General features: G+C 35.8%; 1 long non-coding RNA gene across 1 annotated transcript in view; it reads right to left on the bottom strand.

Annotated features, from left to right (window-relative positions):
- Positions 1 to 14225, bottom strand: part of LOC140684662 (uncharacterized) — a 58092-nt gene extending 43867 nt beyond the window's left edge. Inside the window, exon 1 of the long non-coding RNA XR_012057257.1 lies at positions 13958 to 14225. This is a non-coding gene — a long non-coding RNA (uncharacterized lncRNA). The remainder of the gene's footprint in view (positions 1 to 13957) is intronic.
- Between the last annotated feature and the right edge of the window lie 3096 nt (positions 14226 to 17321).

Genomic DNA, 17321 nt, shown 5'->3' with positions numbered 1-17321 from the left:
ACATACTCGCCTCTAAACTTGAGACACGTGGATTTGACAGATGGATCTCTCACTGGCTAGATGGTCAAACTCTGAATGTTATGGTCTAAATATAATAGTCTGTTTCCCTCTTTCCTGCAACTGATTGGGAATATTTCCCCTAATATTCACGTCCTTCAAATTATGCCAGTGCAAACCAATTCTCCACCATACAAATTTATAGTATTTTTCTAGGTTGTGGAAGGATTTTTAAAAACTTATGTGGTCTTCATTTCTATTCCTCAATAGTGTTATTTATAAACCCACAGACAAAGAATTTCTAAACTGGTGGCCCAAAACAAAAGCCAGGGAATCTCAGAAAACGGGAAACTGGACAAGACAAACGCAGATCTGAACCAATGTGGTTAATCAAACGTTCTCCCCTTATTCGAGATAAGATGGTAGTTTATATAAGCTTCTACATAGTTTACAAAAACAAAGGCATTCTGATTGGCAAGCTAACATTGTTTGCCTTTTCCTTAAGGTGGCCTAAACCTTACACTATAAACCTATACTAATTCACACCCAGACAGCCCTGTGGTCCCCATCACACCTTAATACAATTTCTAACTGCGCCACAAACTCTGAATTTCTAACTGCGTCAGAGGCTGGAAGGCCTCACAAGGCCCAAATCTGAGGCCTAGACTGGAGTAGCTTAAATCTCATAACTCGTGTCCTCTTTCTCTCAAAAATGCTGCAACACAAAACTAAGGTTTTAAATACATAATTAGGTGCCTATAGAAATAAAAGAAATTGTAGTTATAAATGGTATTGTGTTCTTGATGGCCTCAAACACATAATGTAACATGAAAATGCATCATAACATTGCTAACAGAGGATTTTTAAACTCTGCCAACTGTGTATTTTCCAACAATGCAGAACCAAGTGGTGGATCTTTATACATCTCTATAAAATTTGAAATCCAGCATGTATTTTGCTATTTTTTGTTCACAGTGGATATTATAATCTAGATGAAGCCTATCTCAGAGGTTACTACAAATGCCGAAGAAACTTTCAATACTATTTAGACATTAACTGTGACCCTTTTTACCTTTTAGTTCTGGAAGATTTAAAAACTTTAAAGAAACTGCACATAAAATCTACATAGGGACTGAATTAGTAAAATATAGACTGGGTGGAAATTTTCCTGGACTTTAGAGTTTAAAGATCAGTAACAAATTGTCCAAGCAGGAGTTAAATGCCAATAATGACTTTTTGGGATTGATATTGGGGTTGGTAGCAGTGAGGAATTTAATTAGTTACTTACCACAGTAGGATGGTATGTTCTCTTAGTTTGTGTGCAATATCCATGGACTCCTGAAGGAGACTGAGGGCAGGGATACTTTTAGAGGCTGGAGCAATGGGTTGATGGGGATAGCTGAATGAAAAACCCAATGTTGTGCCTCTCAGGTGGCCTGAGATGGAGCCAGGGGCAGCTGGGGCCACAAAATTAGCTTTGCAGAAAAGGACCTGGAGATTCTGATGATCAAATCAAACAGGAGCCAACATGTGGCTCCCAGTGTGTCTCAGAGTTTGCTCACAGTGAAAGGATGAGAGACCATGGACATCAACTGGAACATAAGAAATTCCATCCCAGAATAAGGAAAATATATTTTGATGATGGTGGTCAAAGCCTGGAAGAGATGGCCTGGAGATGGGGAATCTCTATCCCTGGAGATATTAAAAATTCATCTAGACAAGAACCTGGTGTAGCTGAACCTGTTTTGAGCAGGACTGGAGACTTCTGAGGTGCCTTTCAACCCCTGCTGCTGACTTGCTGTTTGTCTTATTCTGGAGCTGCTTCTGTGGAAGTTTTCAATAATATTTCACCTGATAAGTGAAAAACCAGCTTGTTTTCAACAACTAAACATAGCAATGAATCAATGAATTAAGCTACCGAGTCCGGGCTTCTGCTTTCTATTACTTTTAAGCAAAAAAAGACTAATCTAAGACTGGATTTTCTATTTTGGGGAGTATATTCCCTCCCCCATAGACTCTTAAAATCTTTTGTCTTGAATAAATCTCTGTGGCTGTGGTACTTGATGCTTGAGATAAGGATTGGATGTATTTTTCAGCTTGAACTGAAAAAGAGAAAACATTTACATAACCTCAACAGCAGTCTCATTATTTTGCCTCCAAATAATTTCCATTTTCCATTGTCCCATGGCAGGAGACAGTTCTAGAAATGGGATTTAGTATTGTCATTCATAATTGAACACTTTCAAGAAGTCTAAGATGTGGATATGAGATGTTCTGCAGGGAACAAGGTTTGTATTTTTCAGTTGCATTGATCACACGTAGCAGGAAAAGATCCATAGCAAAAGTAGCATTTTAAGATTTCCTGACTGAATGTATGTGTCTAAATTAATTTTAAAATATTTTATAATCACTATAAAGACATAATCCCTCTGAAAAACTGGATTTAAGGAAAACACCAAGTTCAAAGGTTTGTTTTTTTTTTTTAACTAAACTGATATAGTTCAAGGTCTGTATAATCCAGTAATTCAAACTGATGCTATAAAGTTACAGCCCATGCATGTATTTTCCTTCAAGTAGTTCACAACCATGTATATGCATCATTATCCTCTGTCTTAAAAAAAAAAGGTCACATTGCTAAAATTTAGGTCAGCATGTTGTGACCAACATATTTTTAAGTAAAATATCTGATTTTAAGATTTTTATTAGAGAATCCTAGAATGGACAGAATAAAAAAAAAAAAAAAAATCATTGACTTGGCCCTTCTTTTTATAGAATTTTACATCTTTTCCAGTGCTCCAAATAAGGCTGTGTCTGGGTAAAGATTCCTCTTTAATTAAAGATGTCTTTTTAATTTATAACAAATATTGATTGTATTATGAACCTGAAACATGATTTCAGCTCTAAAATAGTTCCCCTAAAGCTGTAGTACAATTTCTCCTTACTGTAATATCACTAGACTTTCAAAACCTGGACTTAAAAACATGCATTTACCAAGCAACTGCTACAAAGTATTATTACAAGTCAGTTTCTGGCAGGAAAAAAACCAGAATCTATAGCAGCAATTCTCAATTAGAAGAGTTTTCAAAGCAATTTGCCTCCCCAGGTGGTTCCAGGTCTCACAAATAAGTGAGCATGGCCCTACAGACTCCTTACAAATTGCATATATAAGTATGCAATTATAAGTATGCAATGTAATTGCTATTTTGACTTCATATTATGTAAATTTCATGACAGCTGAGACTTTGTCACCCAAGTTCTAGCTGGAGGTTATTTGGCTTACAGAATGAAAACAAACTTTCCGTTGAAAACACTGACATGCATTCAACACCAGTGTTTCTATAGAAACTTGTCTTAATTACAGAATAGAATACATTTTCATAGCAACCCAGTTCCATTGTCTTCATATTATGGCAAGCATTGGCACATTTAAATTCTCCAGACATTAACATTAACTAATCAACATAAATTTCCATGAATACTTAAAGAAAAAAAATTGAGATTTCTTTAAAATTTATCTTTGCAGGATAAAATATGTAGTTTTAAATATGGATTTTAATAAATCCAGCACACTTATGTAAATCTGTAAGTTGTTCCTTGAAGAAAAGGATAATATTTTTTGCAAAGTGAGTGAACAATCTTTCATATTCCAAGTACAGATCTTAAATATGCAGACACTTAATAAATGCATGTTGCTTCTGCTTTCATTGTTAGTTTTGGAATGCTCTTCATTAATCACTCTCAGAGGGAAAACGAAATATCTCTGGCTATACATGCACACAATCCAATTGTTAACCTATGGGTAAATACCAGACTAAAATGTTTTCTTTCAAATATAAAATCATATTCAATTCTGGTCTATGCATGTGCCATTCAATTAAATTGTGTTCAGCCTACAGCCTGAGGGAAACTTAGATTCACACTGCTCAGAATAAAGGATTTTTTTTTACAATTGCCTATTGCTGAGCACTGTAGGTACACCTCGAGGCCCAAACAGACTGGAAGTGTCACCTTGTAACACAGAAAAAATATGAATTTGCCATTACAGTTGTTAAGTAGGTGCATTATTTAAAACTGGATCTCTTCTTCTTTTTTTTTTTTTTTTTTTTTAATTGGCACAATTTTATATTACTCTATGCTCAAAAGTTGATTAAAAGAAAAATGTGGGAAAATCCATTATAACAGAGCAAAAAAAAAAAAAATCTATGGAAACTCAACTAATCTAACAGTTTAAAAGGTTTCAAACAGTTTTAACAGTTTAAAATTCCAGATTGTGTACTTCATACTGAGTGGTTTCCTTGGGATAGGGAAGTGGTCACAGCAACAAGTCTGGCACAGTTCTAGAGCTCGAGAACTGTTAGCCAGAAAATCCCTAATGCCAATTCCCATCTTCTGTTGTTCTCCTCAGTTTTCTGCAGCCCAGGAATGACAAAAACCCTGTACTTATTAGGCTGCAGTTCATACAGTGTAGGACATTAGGGAGATTTAGGAGTGATAAAAATTCAAGTCCATTAAAAAGTCAAAATTTCATCCATCTTTTCCACAGTACTGCTTGACTCCATGTTCAGGTTGGATCCTTAACAATTCTCTCCCATCTTTTCCTTTATTTCTGTTATTATCCAGCCTTTTGCAGTAAACATTAGCTTTTGTCATTCTTATATTTATGCTTTCCTCATGTCCATAGAGTTTTTTGATTCCCTTTGTCTTTATCACAGTTTGTATATATGATTCTTGACTATATTTTCTGTCCTTCCTTCCTATGTAAATAAAAGAATAGTAAATAGTGGTGACAGAATTCTGGTCAGTGATACAAGGCACTGAGTAAACTAAATTTCTATTTTGGATCTTCTCTGGTTTAACTGAATTAAATGGGTTTGAGTTTGCTGTGCTCTGTTTTCCAAAGGGCAGTAAAAATGAGGTTTTTTAGAATGCCAATGTAGAACTAAAAATGAAAAGCACCATGTAATTTAAATGACTATGTTATTAGCAATAAGTATTAATTTTATTTTTTATTTAGTTTTTTTATTATGACTGCTAATAAGTTATCTTTTATTTATAGAACTTTTTAATAGGTTTTTCTTTGTGCTTTAATTTTTGATGCTGTAGAAAAATGTTGTGTTGGCAATTATATACATCAGACAGAAGCTTATCTGATAAGCTATTTCACTAAGATTCTTTGTGTACAAATCCACAGCAATAAAAACTTGGTTTAAATACGCTCTGTCTCCACAAATATCCTTTAAAAAATACAATCATTATTAAAGAAAACTGCTGCATGAATTTTGATTATTTTACATAATCTGAATAAATATTTTAAAGACATAAAATATCTTCCAGAGCATCAATGTGTTCACACAGACATCATGAATAGCAGCATGTGGAAATTGTGTCACAATGACACAAATGCTAGTACTGCATGTGGAATGAATGATCAGTGTGGGGAAATCCTATGGAGTGCACTTGAAAGAGGAAACAATTAGAAGTGTATGTTTGTGAGCAAGCCATGACAATTTTTGCAATCATTATGCAAATGCAATCGTTATTTATGTCCTGTAAAACTCAGAAATATTGGAAAAGTTTTAAATTTTTTATTTCCTTGTATTTGAAAGAGCTTACCTAATAATTATCTATATTTGTGTCCTTGGGTTTTTGTGTTTGTTTGGTTTTTTGTTTGTTTGTTTGTGGTTTTTGTTTGGTTTTTTTTTTTTTTTCTGTGGAGACTTGAATTCCTCATTATTTTTCAAAACTGGAATAAGTAGGGTGAAACTGCTTCCTCGTAATTTTAAGATGAGACATATATATCAAGTTGTAGTAGGGAAAAGTTTCCAAATACCTGCTGGATGAAGAAAACATATGGAATTATTGATGTTAAAGTTGATATTTCCTTACAGCTGATATTTTAATCTTTGCCCTTCACATTTATAATCTGCATACAGATAAAGGCACATGATTCAATTTCAAGGTCACCTGCAGCTGTGGAAAGAGTTGAGGAATTACTCAAAGATAAGGAAAAACGAATGATTGTGCAATTTATAGTTTATGTTTTTAGCTGATGAGAAAGCAAAATCTATAATTTTTCTATAGCTGCATAAAAATAATCTTTCCTAATTAAACTATATCTTTCTGAAGATCAAGGGTACCTCTAACTGATATCCTTATTTAGGCCTGTCAATTAATCAGAAAAGTTGCACACTGAATGCAGCCAACGAAAATGCTGCACTGCTTTCATTGAAAAAGAAAGATTTTTAGTACAGAGGGGACACCTTTGTGATCTGTCTGGAAAAGGTCCTCTACCCCAGGTGGGATATTTAAGACCCCTCCACAAACAGGACACTTGAAATTCCTCTCTATAGTCTACAGCTCTGTCATATTCCCTATTTGTGTTTCCATGTCTGAGGCATGCACACACAAACTGTATCCATCACCTTCTCCACTCTGGCTTTTGTTTTTTTCCCTTTGTATTGTTATCAGTTCCAGTTTAAGGATCAGAATTAGCAATGAAAGTGATAAGGAACAAATTTATTACAAACCAGAGAGGATAGGATAAACAGCATCTATCTTCTAAAAAATATCTTCTCTATTCATCTTTTATAGAACTCCTGTCTCATATAAAACCATTGATTTCTTGGGGTATTTTCCTGAGTCAAGTGCCAGCCGGAATCTCTAATTTCAATCTTCTCATTGCCGTACAAGAAAAGCCATTATCTGTTTCCATTCTTGTTCTAATAATTTTATATACATATTATCAAATTGTATGCCGTGTTCACAGAGGGAGTCCAGGCATATTCCTGTGATAGTAATGCAGGCATTTATTGAACACTTCCGCCGTTTCCTGAAGCACATCACAAATATCTATATCATTAACTCCACAGCAATTAATTTATTCTTACTTTTTACCCAATTTACAGATAAATAAATACAGCCTAGCCTTCTCATTCTGTTTCTTTGAAGTCGCTGGTAGGAAACTTACTGCAATTAGAAAGAAATCTAATGTAGCATTATATTTACTATTTTGGACAGGTAATTTAAGGCAAGAAGACCAAGAAAGTGATTATATGTATTAGTCCACAAACCTTGTCCTCTTACTCTCACAAGCAATGTTTGGTTTTATTATTGTTAACTTAATTTTAGTTATCTTTTCTCCTTGGTTATCCCTCTAGCCATTCTGATGTTATCAGAGGTTGTACAGGAAAAGACCCTGGCCAAGAAAACAGGTATCTAAGTTGTTTTCGCAGTGCTACTTACACAAATGATGTAATTCTCTTTTAGACTTATTTTGCAAATTACTGCTTAAGATTTACCAAAGATAAATGGCAGAATTTTCTTTCTCTAGATTCATGATCTTCCCTTAAAATAGCCACGAGGGCCAAAGTTTTGCTATCTAATATTGAGAAATACTCTGTGATTCTAGGCCTTCCTAAGGCAAGGCAATTGACTTTTTAAGCATTTTTTCTGTCAGATTTGGTTTGGTAACTGAGTCTCTGGGTCTTAAACAAACACATGATGGCTAGTACCAATAATTAGCACACAGCCCTCTCTTATGTGCTCTCTAAAATCTATGGTTTATTTATGCAGATTTTGTTCAGAGAGGCAGTTACACCTGACACAAACTATGAGAATAAAGGGAAACATAAAAGTGCAGCTTTTGACACAAAATCAGATGAAAACAGCACTATCTATTCGTATTAAAGGGAAATTCTTCACCTACTGCACCAAGAGTGAATCAGCTGTCTTGGTAAATGTAATTTGAACATCATTTCAAGTTGCTCAGAGTGAACATTTTCCTAAGACAGATGGGAAGAGGTTATATCTCTCTAAGTGGCAGTTCCAGACTGTCAGGAGGGGCAGAAAGGTCTGCAAAATTTTACCTGCTGTATATCTGAAAGTCTTCTTTGCAAAGAAAGCAGTTTTGATTCTTGGGAGATAACTTACTCATATAATGAATTCTGTCACAAACAGCTCATCAAAGAACTGCAGAGTGAAACTGTAGATAGAAGAGGGCTTTCAGGCTGACCATGTGGGATAAACAGAAGTAATGTTATTACTTCTCAAATCCAGGGGCATTCCACACTGCCATCTGGTCAGGTAAGCAACTTGCATCCTCATCATAAGGTGAGAAATCTGCATCATCATTATATCATGTACAGGTACCTTATTATACATAAATGAAGGGAACATCAGAAATCTGGATTTTAAAACACATCATAGGATAGAATATCCTGGGATGGAAGGGACCCACCAGGATGATCCAGTCCAACCCCTGGCCCTGCACTGACACCCCAACAATCCCACCCTGTACCTGAGAGTGGTGTTCAAACCCTCCTGGAGCTCTGGCAGCCTCGGGGCTGTGCCCATTCCCTGGGGAGCCTGGGCAGTGCATGACCACCTTCTGAGGGAAGAACCTTTCCCTGATATCCAACATAAACCTCCCTGACACAGCTCCAGCCATTCCCTCGGGTCCTGTCCATGGTCACAGCGAGAAGAGATCAGAGCTACCCCTCTGCTGACACCTGGTGAGGTGTGACCTCAGTGTCCTACAGCTGAACAAGCAAAGTCCCCTCAGCCACTCCTTGCATGGTCCCTCAAAGCCTTCACCACCTTCTTATCCCTCCTCTAGAGTCTCTCTCTAACAGCTTTAGATTGTGGAAATCAAAACTCCCCACAGCACTCAAGGTGAGGCTGGCCCTCATCTGAAAGAGAGGTTCTCCTGTTTATTCCATTGGCAGCTATTGTAAGTGAGATTCTGGCTGGCTCTGTAGCTACACCAAAAATATCACAACCTGGTCAATCAGTACCAGTTTTCTGCCTGCTTCACTTCATCTGCTCTGGCCATTTCTTTACTTGTTGCAACTCTAATTACTAATGAATGGAGGATGGCCTCATCCCTAAAGCAAAGTTCTTTCACCCAGTAGGCAAGAACTAATCAACACACTCAGTCAAGATGTCTATTTTCTTCCCATCCTGCATCCTAACAAACTGGCACACCTTTTGGGAAATAAGTCCAGGTTTTTATATAAAAAGATAAGAAAGAAAGAATGATGCAGAAACAGGTGAGTGGTCACTCACACTTATATAACAAGGCTAATGTGCATGTTGGGGTCTTGGTCCAGTTCATTATGCGATCATTTACACATACAAATATCCCTAGGATTGTGGGTTTTAGCATTAAAATAAATGAGGTAATATTTTCATCAAATTAGTAACAGCCAAGTTATTATTTTACCTTATCCTCTATTACAGTTTCTGCTTAAATATCTTTGAACAATTAATTGTCAATAAAATAAGGACTTATATAATTTTGTTCCTGGGGACTCCTCACTGCTCCATTGCTCCAGCACCCCATTGTCACAGTTTCAAAAGCAACTTATACTTACTGTGAACTCCTTGAGATCTTTTTTCATTTAATCTGACATCAGATTGCTCTAATCACAAACCCTGACAAGGAAATTATGCAGTGTTAAACAAACAGAATTTTGGCTGTATGTATTTTAGACTCATCAGAAGTCATTTCAGTTTGGGTAGTCTTCAGTTTCACTGAGGTCAACGCAATTGCTTCCATTACCTTCTAAGATTGTATGGTATTAAATCCATGTGAAATGTTATCAAATAGTGCCTGGAGTAAAAATCATAAAATTGCGACCTTTGCAATTATGTTATGAGGTTTTCATTGAGCTGTTAACTATCTTCCTGAGCAAAAGTCAATTTTCTAACAAATAACAGTTTATGCTTTATGCAGTATGTGGTTGGCCCGTGGACCTCCCTGCTGAGAGATCTCAAAAGTTTGCATCATGTCAAAGGAACAGTGGAAAAGCACATAAAAGACATGAAAGGATACAAATACAACTGTGCTTTGTTATGCTAAGGCAAATGCTACAACAAATGAAAAATATTCCCAAGGAAAGTATGTCTATTTAGTACAAAAAGTGGTGTGATTGTTATAAGTTATTCTGTCAGTCTAAAATGAAATTAAGCAGTTACCTTGCAGTAGAGAGTACAATGCTAGTTCATTGGCAGTATTCTAAGTGTGATTATTCTGGTAATAATAACATCATAAAAGTTTAGGAGGCAGGAGATTGGACTATATTTTCACTGTTACACGGAGTTTCAGCACCTTCAGTAGCAAACCAAATGACACTTGCACTCTATGAATCAGAAGTGAGGGGGGGCTCAAATAGGGAAGTTACTGCACACACAAAAACTGTTTGGCAACTGAAAAAACATAACTGGTGTAAACTTAACAATACTGAGTACATGCTTAAAGAACATGAGCAACAGCAGAGACATAGTGGAAATAATTTCACTGACTTCTGTATCTGTTATATTTCGTTCAGTGAAACAAATGGCTGCGCCCTTAAAAATAGCCAATCACACTGCTAGCTCTAATTCCACATAACTGTTCACTAAATAGTCCCTATTCTCTCTCAACACAGCTAAATCAGAACTAATTTCCAAAGCTGAGTGGTTAAAACATAGACACAATGAATAGGAAATACAGAAGGAGAAAAAGAAAAATGGGTAGGAAATGGTACAAGGTAGTGGACGATCCTTTAGTGAACCCTTGAAGGACCTACAAGAAAATAATAACAACAATAATAATAATAAACAACCAGCAACAATTTAAAAGCTGACAACAGAGGTTTTGAACCAAACAAATTTTTTTTCATTAGTACCTGTTGTGGTTTGCATCAGTACAGTACCACAATCACCCGGCTAAATTTGCAGAGCACAGTGTAATGGAGCTCCCAAGGATGCATCCAAAGCTTCATTTCCTTTTCATTTTCTTTCTCAAGATGTCAGCTCCTTCTCCCTGCCCTACTGGGCAACTTCACTTTGCACACATGCAGAATCTCTCAATGCTCTTTGGAGGATGCCTCCACAGCCACATCTGGGGTAAGACTGTTCCCAGGTCACCTCTCAGAAAACATCACGAGACAAAAAGTCAAAAAACTCCACACTCCCAAGCACATATCTACAACACCAAAAAGCCTGTCAAGTTTAGAGAATGCCTCCCCAGGCAAAGCAGGGAAGAAAAATCCTCTGTGATGCTAAAAGCATCACTCATGAGTGAAGATTTTAAAACAAAGTATTTTTCACTTCAAGTCCCACTTTCTCTGCAGACCTATGAGGACCCTCAGAGCATTTAAGCAGTGGAGTCTATTTTTCTTCTGTCCCTATGGGTTTTCATTTTTGATTTCCCTTCACGTTCTTAAGAAAGAGAACTGTGACATTCTTCCTGTGTCAACACACTTATACAGTTTCACTCATCCTATTTTACTTTTAAGCTGCTAATTATTTTTAACAGGTATTGAACTCAGGTCATCAAAAGCCAATTTGCTCTCTCCTGAATGAAATGTGAGATTGGCTCGAAATGGTTAAAAAAAGCTGGCCATATAGAATTGTATGAAATTCTGACTCAGCATTTAGGATCCCTAGCTCTTGTAATATTAATATATTAGATAATTATTTAATTTATTAGGTGATATATACAGGTATATTAGTATTAAAGATCAGTGTACAGTTTTGAAAAGCTTTCCTAAGTTACAGAGGGTTTCATCAATGATACAAAGAGAACTTCTAACAGATGCTAGGGCTGATAGTCATACAGATGAAATCCTAGGACAAAAATTTTCGCACAACAAATAGCTAAAACTTAAATTATTCAAAGGAAGGATGCAGAAACTGCTGATGCTTGGGAGGCTTAAGAAAATTCCAAAGGAGCAGTTGGCATTCATATTCCAGAAAAGATGAGAGAAAAATCTTGACATTTGCATCTTCTGTCTCACATATAAAGTTTATGTCTTTTTCTTTTGAGCAAACACAAACCTTGCAAAGATGGAGAGCTAGGAGAAGAACAGTTTTAAGAATACATTATAAAGTCTTAATTAGGACAAATAATAGTCTGTAATGCATGACAAACTGTCACACACTGATCAAAGTGTGTGAATTCTGAATGCTGACTCTGCAAGACAGATGCACTAAGAAGCTCCCAAGGATATTCAAGATGTCATTTAAACCAGGTATTGCCCTGACACTGCTACTTGTGTCTTCCTAAGACAAATTTTCTTGTTTCAGAGAAGATAGAGAAAAATTTACAACCCTTGTTTTATTTCAAGGGGGAAAAATATTAACTCTTGTGATAAATTAAATGTCTATAAGCATGGGCTGGATTATATGTAAAAATGATGTAATGAAATAGAAATTATTTTCATATGCACTTAGAGATAAAATCATATCTCATAATCAAACTTTGGTTTCTCTTTTGGGGGAGTCTTGATGCAGTCCTTTTGTACTCTTTGAAACTTCTGATTTTAGTCCTTATTCATTCTGAAAGAATATTTATATTGCAAATAAGTCTTTGGGAGAGGGTGGTTTCTTTGACTGTTCTCTTCTTCCTGGGTTTTAATGAAGGTGTTTCAATGCCCAGCAAAATTGTATAATTAACTATATTTATCAAAAGCAGTATGAGCAAATGTTCTGAACATCTTTTCTCTTCTAAAGCTGAATGTAATTTGGGTGAGTCAGTCTCTTCAAAGAGATTTAGAGAACACCATTTGGGCTTTTTGTACTTGCAATCAATGTGCTTGCATTTAAAATAATTGGATTACACCCCAAAGTGAAAAGGCTTGAGAAAGCAGAGGAAACCAAGTGGCCTCGTTCATCGGTGTGTTCCATAACTGATGTAGCTGCACCTCATTCTCCAGCATTGAAGTGGTAAGAAAATATCCCAATGGAACACTGAACAGAGCTTAATTTGGTATCATTCTGTGATGAATTGCAACTATTGTAACTATGAATTCTAGGAAGAGGATACACAACAAGCATGATCCAGGCTTTATCATAGAGCTTTAGAGCTTTTAGCAGATTCTGTGATGGAACAATTGCCATGGCCTGGTGAAGTCAGCCAAAAAGAAATGAATCAGAGACTGTTGTGAGAATAAGAGCCATGAAATGACCGCAAGTTGGTGTTCTCTGCTTGGTGTTGGTCAGGAACAAAAAATAGCAAATGAGAACCTTTAGGGATATTTCTAAAATAGAGGTTGCATCATCTTGTTCAAAAATTTCAACACCCAGAGACAGAATACAGTACATTTGACAATTACATTTGTTTGCTAGACCATAGCAAATGTATCTTTATCTAGATGTGATGGATGAATAATTTTTTCATGCAATAGAAACACTTACACTTGACACAGAGTATTACTGCTGAATTTAGTTTACAATAATTTTCAAAAGCAAACATTAATTGAAATTTGATTATAGAAATAATAGTTCTAGATTCTATATATTGATCTAAAAGAAGAAATAATAAAAAAAAACCCCCACATTTCCAATCTTCTTGATTTGCTCAATTTATCTGCAGAGCTGTACAAGTTTGCAAAGATATATTTCTTCCTTCTCTCAGAGTGAAAAGGTCCACCTGTAGGTTACCTGCATTCTTTAATATGTTAATTTGTCAGGTAGGTTACGTGCATTCTTTAGTATGTTAATTTTTCAAGTCCTAAATTTTCTAAATACTTGTTCTATTTTGTGTACAAATGATGGAATAAATAAAATGTTTACCATCCAACCAAACAAAGCAACTAAATGTAAAGAGGGAAATATGAGGAGGAGATAGAAACTAATTAATTATGTGGATTAACATGAGAAAAAATAACAGAGGATAAGAAAGTGGGTGGCCATATTTCATCTCTTGATGAGTCTGTTACCGAGGAAACAGAAGACTGAGTTCTTGCATAAATGACCCTATGCCTGTGAGTTTGATTTGATGAAATTATATAGCACTACAATTTATGCAGAACAAGGAAGAAGATTGTCAGAGGCATTGTTTATTAGGTGAAATAAAAAGCCTAGAAACCTATTTTCATTTCAATGAGGTTTTAAACCATTTATTTCCTAAGTCTTCTGCCTTTACTATCTAAGTTTCTGACCTAACAAAACTGTGCAATAAAAACAAACCCATCACCTGATGCAGCTGATCAATCACCCTCTTTAAAGGTTCCTGTAGAGGACACGAATCGTTCGCTGAACTCCAGCTCTCACAAACGGGACTCAAATTGATTCCAGTAGACATCCAGCTGGTATTGTGAGGACAGCATTTCGACTACTAACAAGAAGTTCATTAATCTGCTGTGCCTGCAATCCAGTTAAAGAAGCCACGGTGTGTCCTCACATGTGACTGTGAAGAGATATCGCTCAATTTTAGAGTAGGAAAAGCTGGTAATGAATCATCTGCTATTCCTAAGAAAATCTTTGTAAAAACATGAAGTAACCACAAAAAAAAAAAAAAAAAAAAAAAAATAGTGTTTTCTACTTCTTGACACAAAAAAAAAAAAAAAAAAAGCCCCAGAGGAACTCGGAGGAACAGCAGCAAGAATTCACAAGGCATGTTTTTTCAATATAGCGCAATTATCTTTTTTAGATATGCTTTTTATCACCAGCTTCCAAACACTTTAGGAAGGTTTGACTACTTTCAATGATCTTCTAACATACCACTTCTTCATTTTCTGTAAAAATAAAAAGCTTGGAGTATGCTTAAGAGATCGATATAATGATTATTATGTTTGAAAAGTCATAGGAAATACTTATATTTCCTATATTTGTATTTATAAAGATATTCAGAATGGTCAAACTGAGTGAGCTCCAGAAATTTCTTCACATGATGTCCAAAAGGTAATTAATTGGAATGAATATAAGAACGGAACAAACATAAAGTGAATAAAATATACATACATAAATATACAAACATAATACAAACATGCAAAACATATGCAAACATAACACAAACATATAAAACATAATACAAGCACACAAAAATATATAAACATAAAGTGATCAAAATATTTTTTTGCATTTGCTTTGTACTTAAACTTCAGAAGTTGGCAGTATTAAAATCAGCACACTCCCTTTGAGAATGGGGTTTCAAGGATATCTGTATTAACATTTTTATTCAGAAAAAGATGTGACATCCCACAGCAACAAATTTTTGTTGCATTGAACTGGACAAGTGCACTTCTGGTTTAAAGATGGAATTTCACCAGTTGCAGCAGAATCTCTTCCCAGACATGTTCTGAAAAGAACATATGACACTGACAATGAACTGTTTATAGGTTATATTTTATTACTGTGGAATACATGAAATGATAAATAGTTGATATCATAATCATCTGTTAGAACCAAGCTAAAATATGGAGAGGCTGGAAAACAATATGTGGGAGAAGAGGAATATTTCCTGTAGGAGCTGCGACCCACAGGGAGCCCACACAAGAGCAAATTATTCTTGGAGGACTGCAGTCTGTAGAAGATTCCTTGCTGGAATGGCTTTTGAAGGACTACATGAAACACCCTGGTCTGGAGCAGGGGATAAGTGTGAGAAGGAAGGAGGAGCAAAGAGAAACTTCTAGCACGGGGAGATTTCATTTTTGTCTTTTGTTCTCATCCTCCAAGTCTCTTTCAAATAGGAATAAATTGAATTAATTCTCCCAAGTGCCAAGTTTTGCCCATGAGTATCATTGGTAAATGATTTTCTGGTCTTTTGTCTTGACCCATGAGATTTTTCATTCTATTTTCTCTCCCTCTGAGGAGGGGAAATGAGAGACCGGCTGGGTGAGGGCTCAATCAAAGTCAATCCACCCAAACTTCATCAAACTTCACTTATTACTGCAGGCTTCTAGTGCAAGATTTTCTAGGGGAGTGTTTTTCAAACAAGTTTTGTACTGCAGCCATAACTGGCAATAAAAGTCAAGTGTTAACTGAGAAATAAGAATGCATTCATGTGATGCTCACATATGAAATTGCTGATGCCAGCACATGACTTTAATTGCACTGACACAGAAGTTTAAAGCAGAAAAACTATTTTTTGTTTAGAAGAATTTACTTTATAAATGTATTTCAGATGAAAGAAAAAACACCATCTGAAAAGGCAATATATTTTTGTAGGAAGTTTAATCAGGAGTGTTATTTCTGACCTTTTCTCCAAACATGACATGTGAATGACACACTTGTGAGCCAACCCACCATAAATCAATTTATGAAAGCTTGTAATTTTTGAGTATTTTAGGAAAAAAAATTAACTGGAATTCATTAATACAACCACTTTTGATCATGGAGGATTTGGGAAAATTTTGGTTTCTGCAAACCCTGTGAAATCTTACTGTCAGATGTATCAATAATTTAATCTTGGTTGAAATAAAAAAGTATTTCTCCTTTCTATCTTGGTTTCTGAAACTTTCTTGCTATTGGCTGCAATCTCACTTTCATTTCTTTGGAGAATTCCATCCTAAATGCTGTGGCTCCACTCCACTTCCTTCATACACAAAAATATCTCCTCTGTTGTAACAGGGCAGCTTTATGGCACACACTGAAACAGAGAAAGCAGCTGCAGACTGTCAGACAAAAGAACCCAGCTGGTTTCAATTCCAGGTAAGGAAATGTATGAGGTAAAAAAAAAAAAAAATTTATAAACCAATCTTTTCTGGGGCAGTGGACACCTGAGGACAGTAAAAAGTAGATGAAGGCAAAGGAACACTGCAGAAATTATTACATGGCACCAAACATGGAACTAGAATATTTTTATTCCAAAGTCTAAATTGCTAATAGAAGAAAAATTCAGGTTTTTGCTACTTCTAGCTTAATAGACAAGATGTGGATTAAAAATTTTGTTTCATATATGTCAACTAAGGAAAAGGTAATCTAACAGTTTACTTGAGGAACAATATTAGGAAAACACTATTGCCCAGACTCCCAAAGCTCCAGTTCTTGCTTCAGAATGAAGGAATGGTATGAACAGAATTTAATGCTATACACATGGTGAGACTGCAAACAAAATAAAATATCTATTAAATATCTACAAAGATGTTTCTATGGTGTTCATCTAAGTCTATTAGAGTATCTAAAATTATGGTAAGCCTCACTGACATTCTTGAAATTGATTACCTGGAAGCAGCTGGGACCGGCTGGGGCAGGAGCGTGTGCGGGGTGTGGTGACAGAGCTGTGCCACAGTTTCTCACACTGACGAATCAATCACTGCAAAGGAAAGCAGTGCTCGTGCCATGGCTTTACAAAAGTGTGTTTTCACATCATGCACAGCTGGAGAGTTGTAGGCGGCATCGCCACAGGCTAGAATTTTTAAAATAAATAACTAAAAATGATAAAGATTAGTGGAAAATAATTAAAAAAAAAATCCAAGACCATCATTTTATTGGTGTCTATTAAAGTGTGATAATGGCACACTCACCACAGAATTCCCTTCTAAAATCAGGATAGAGGGCCTATTGAAAATGAAGTGGCTCTTGCACATGGAATATGTGCAACCCTATGTTTAGTGTCA

Source organism: Taeniopygia guttata, chromosome 8 (genome assembly GCF_048771995.1).
Source record: "Taeniopygia guttata chromosome 8, bTaeGut7.mat, whole genome shotgun sequence".
Classification (NCBI taxonomy): Eukaryota; Metazoa; Chordata; class Aves; order Passeriformes; family Estrildidae; genus Taeniopygia; species Taeniopygia guttata.
Note: the sequence above shows the minus strand (reverse complement) of the source record. Positions and strands in the feature narration are given on the sequence as shown.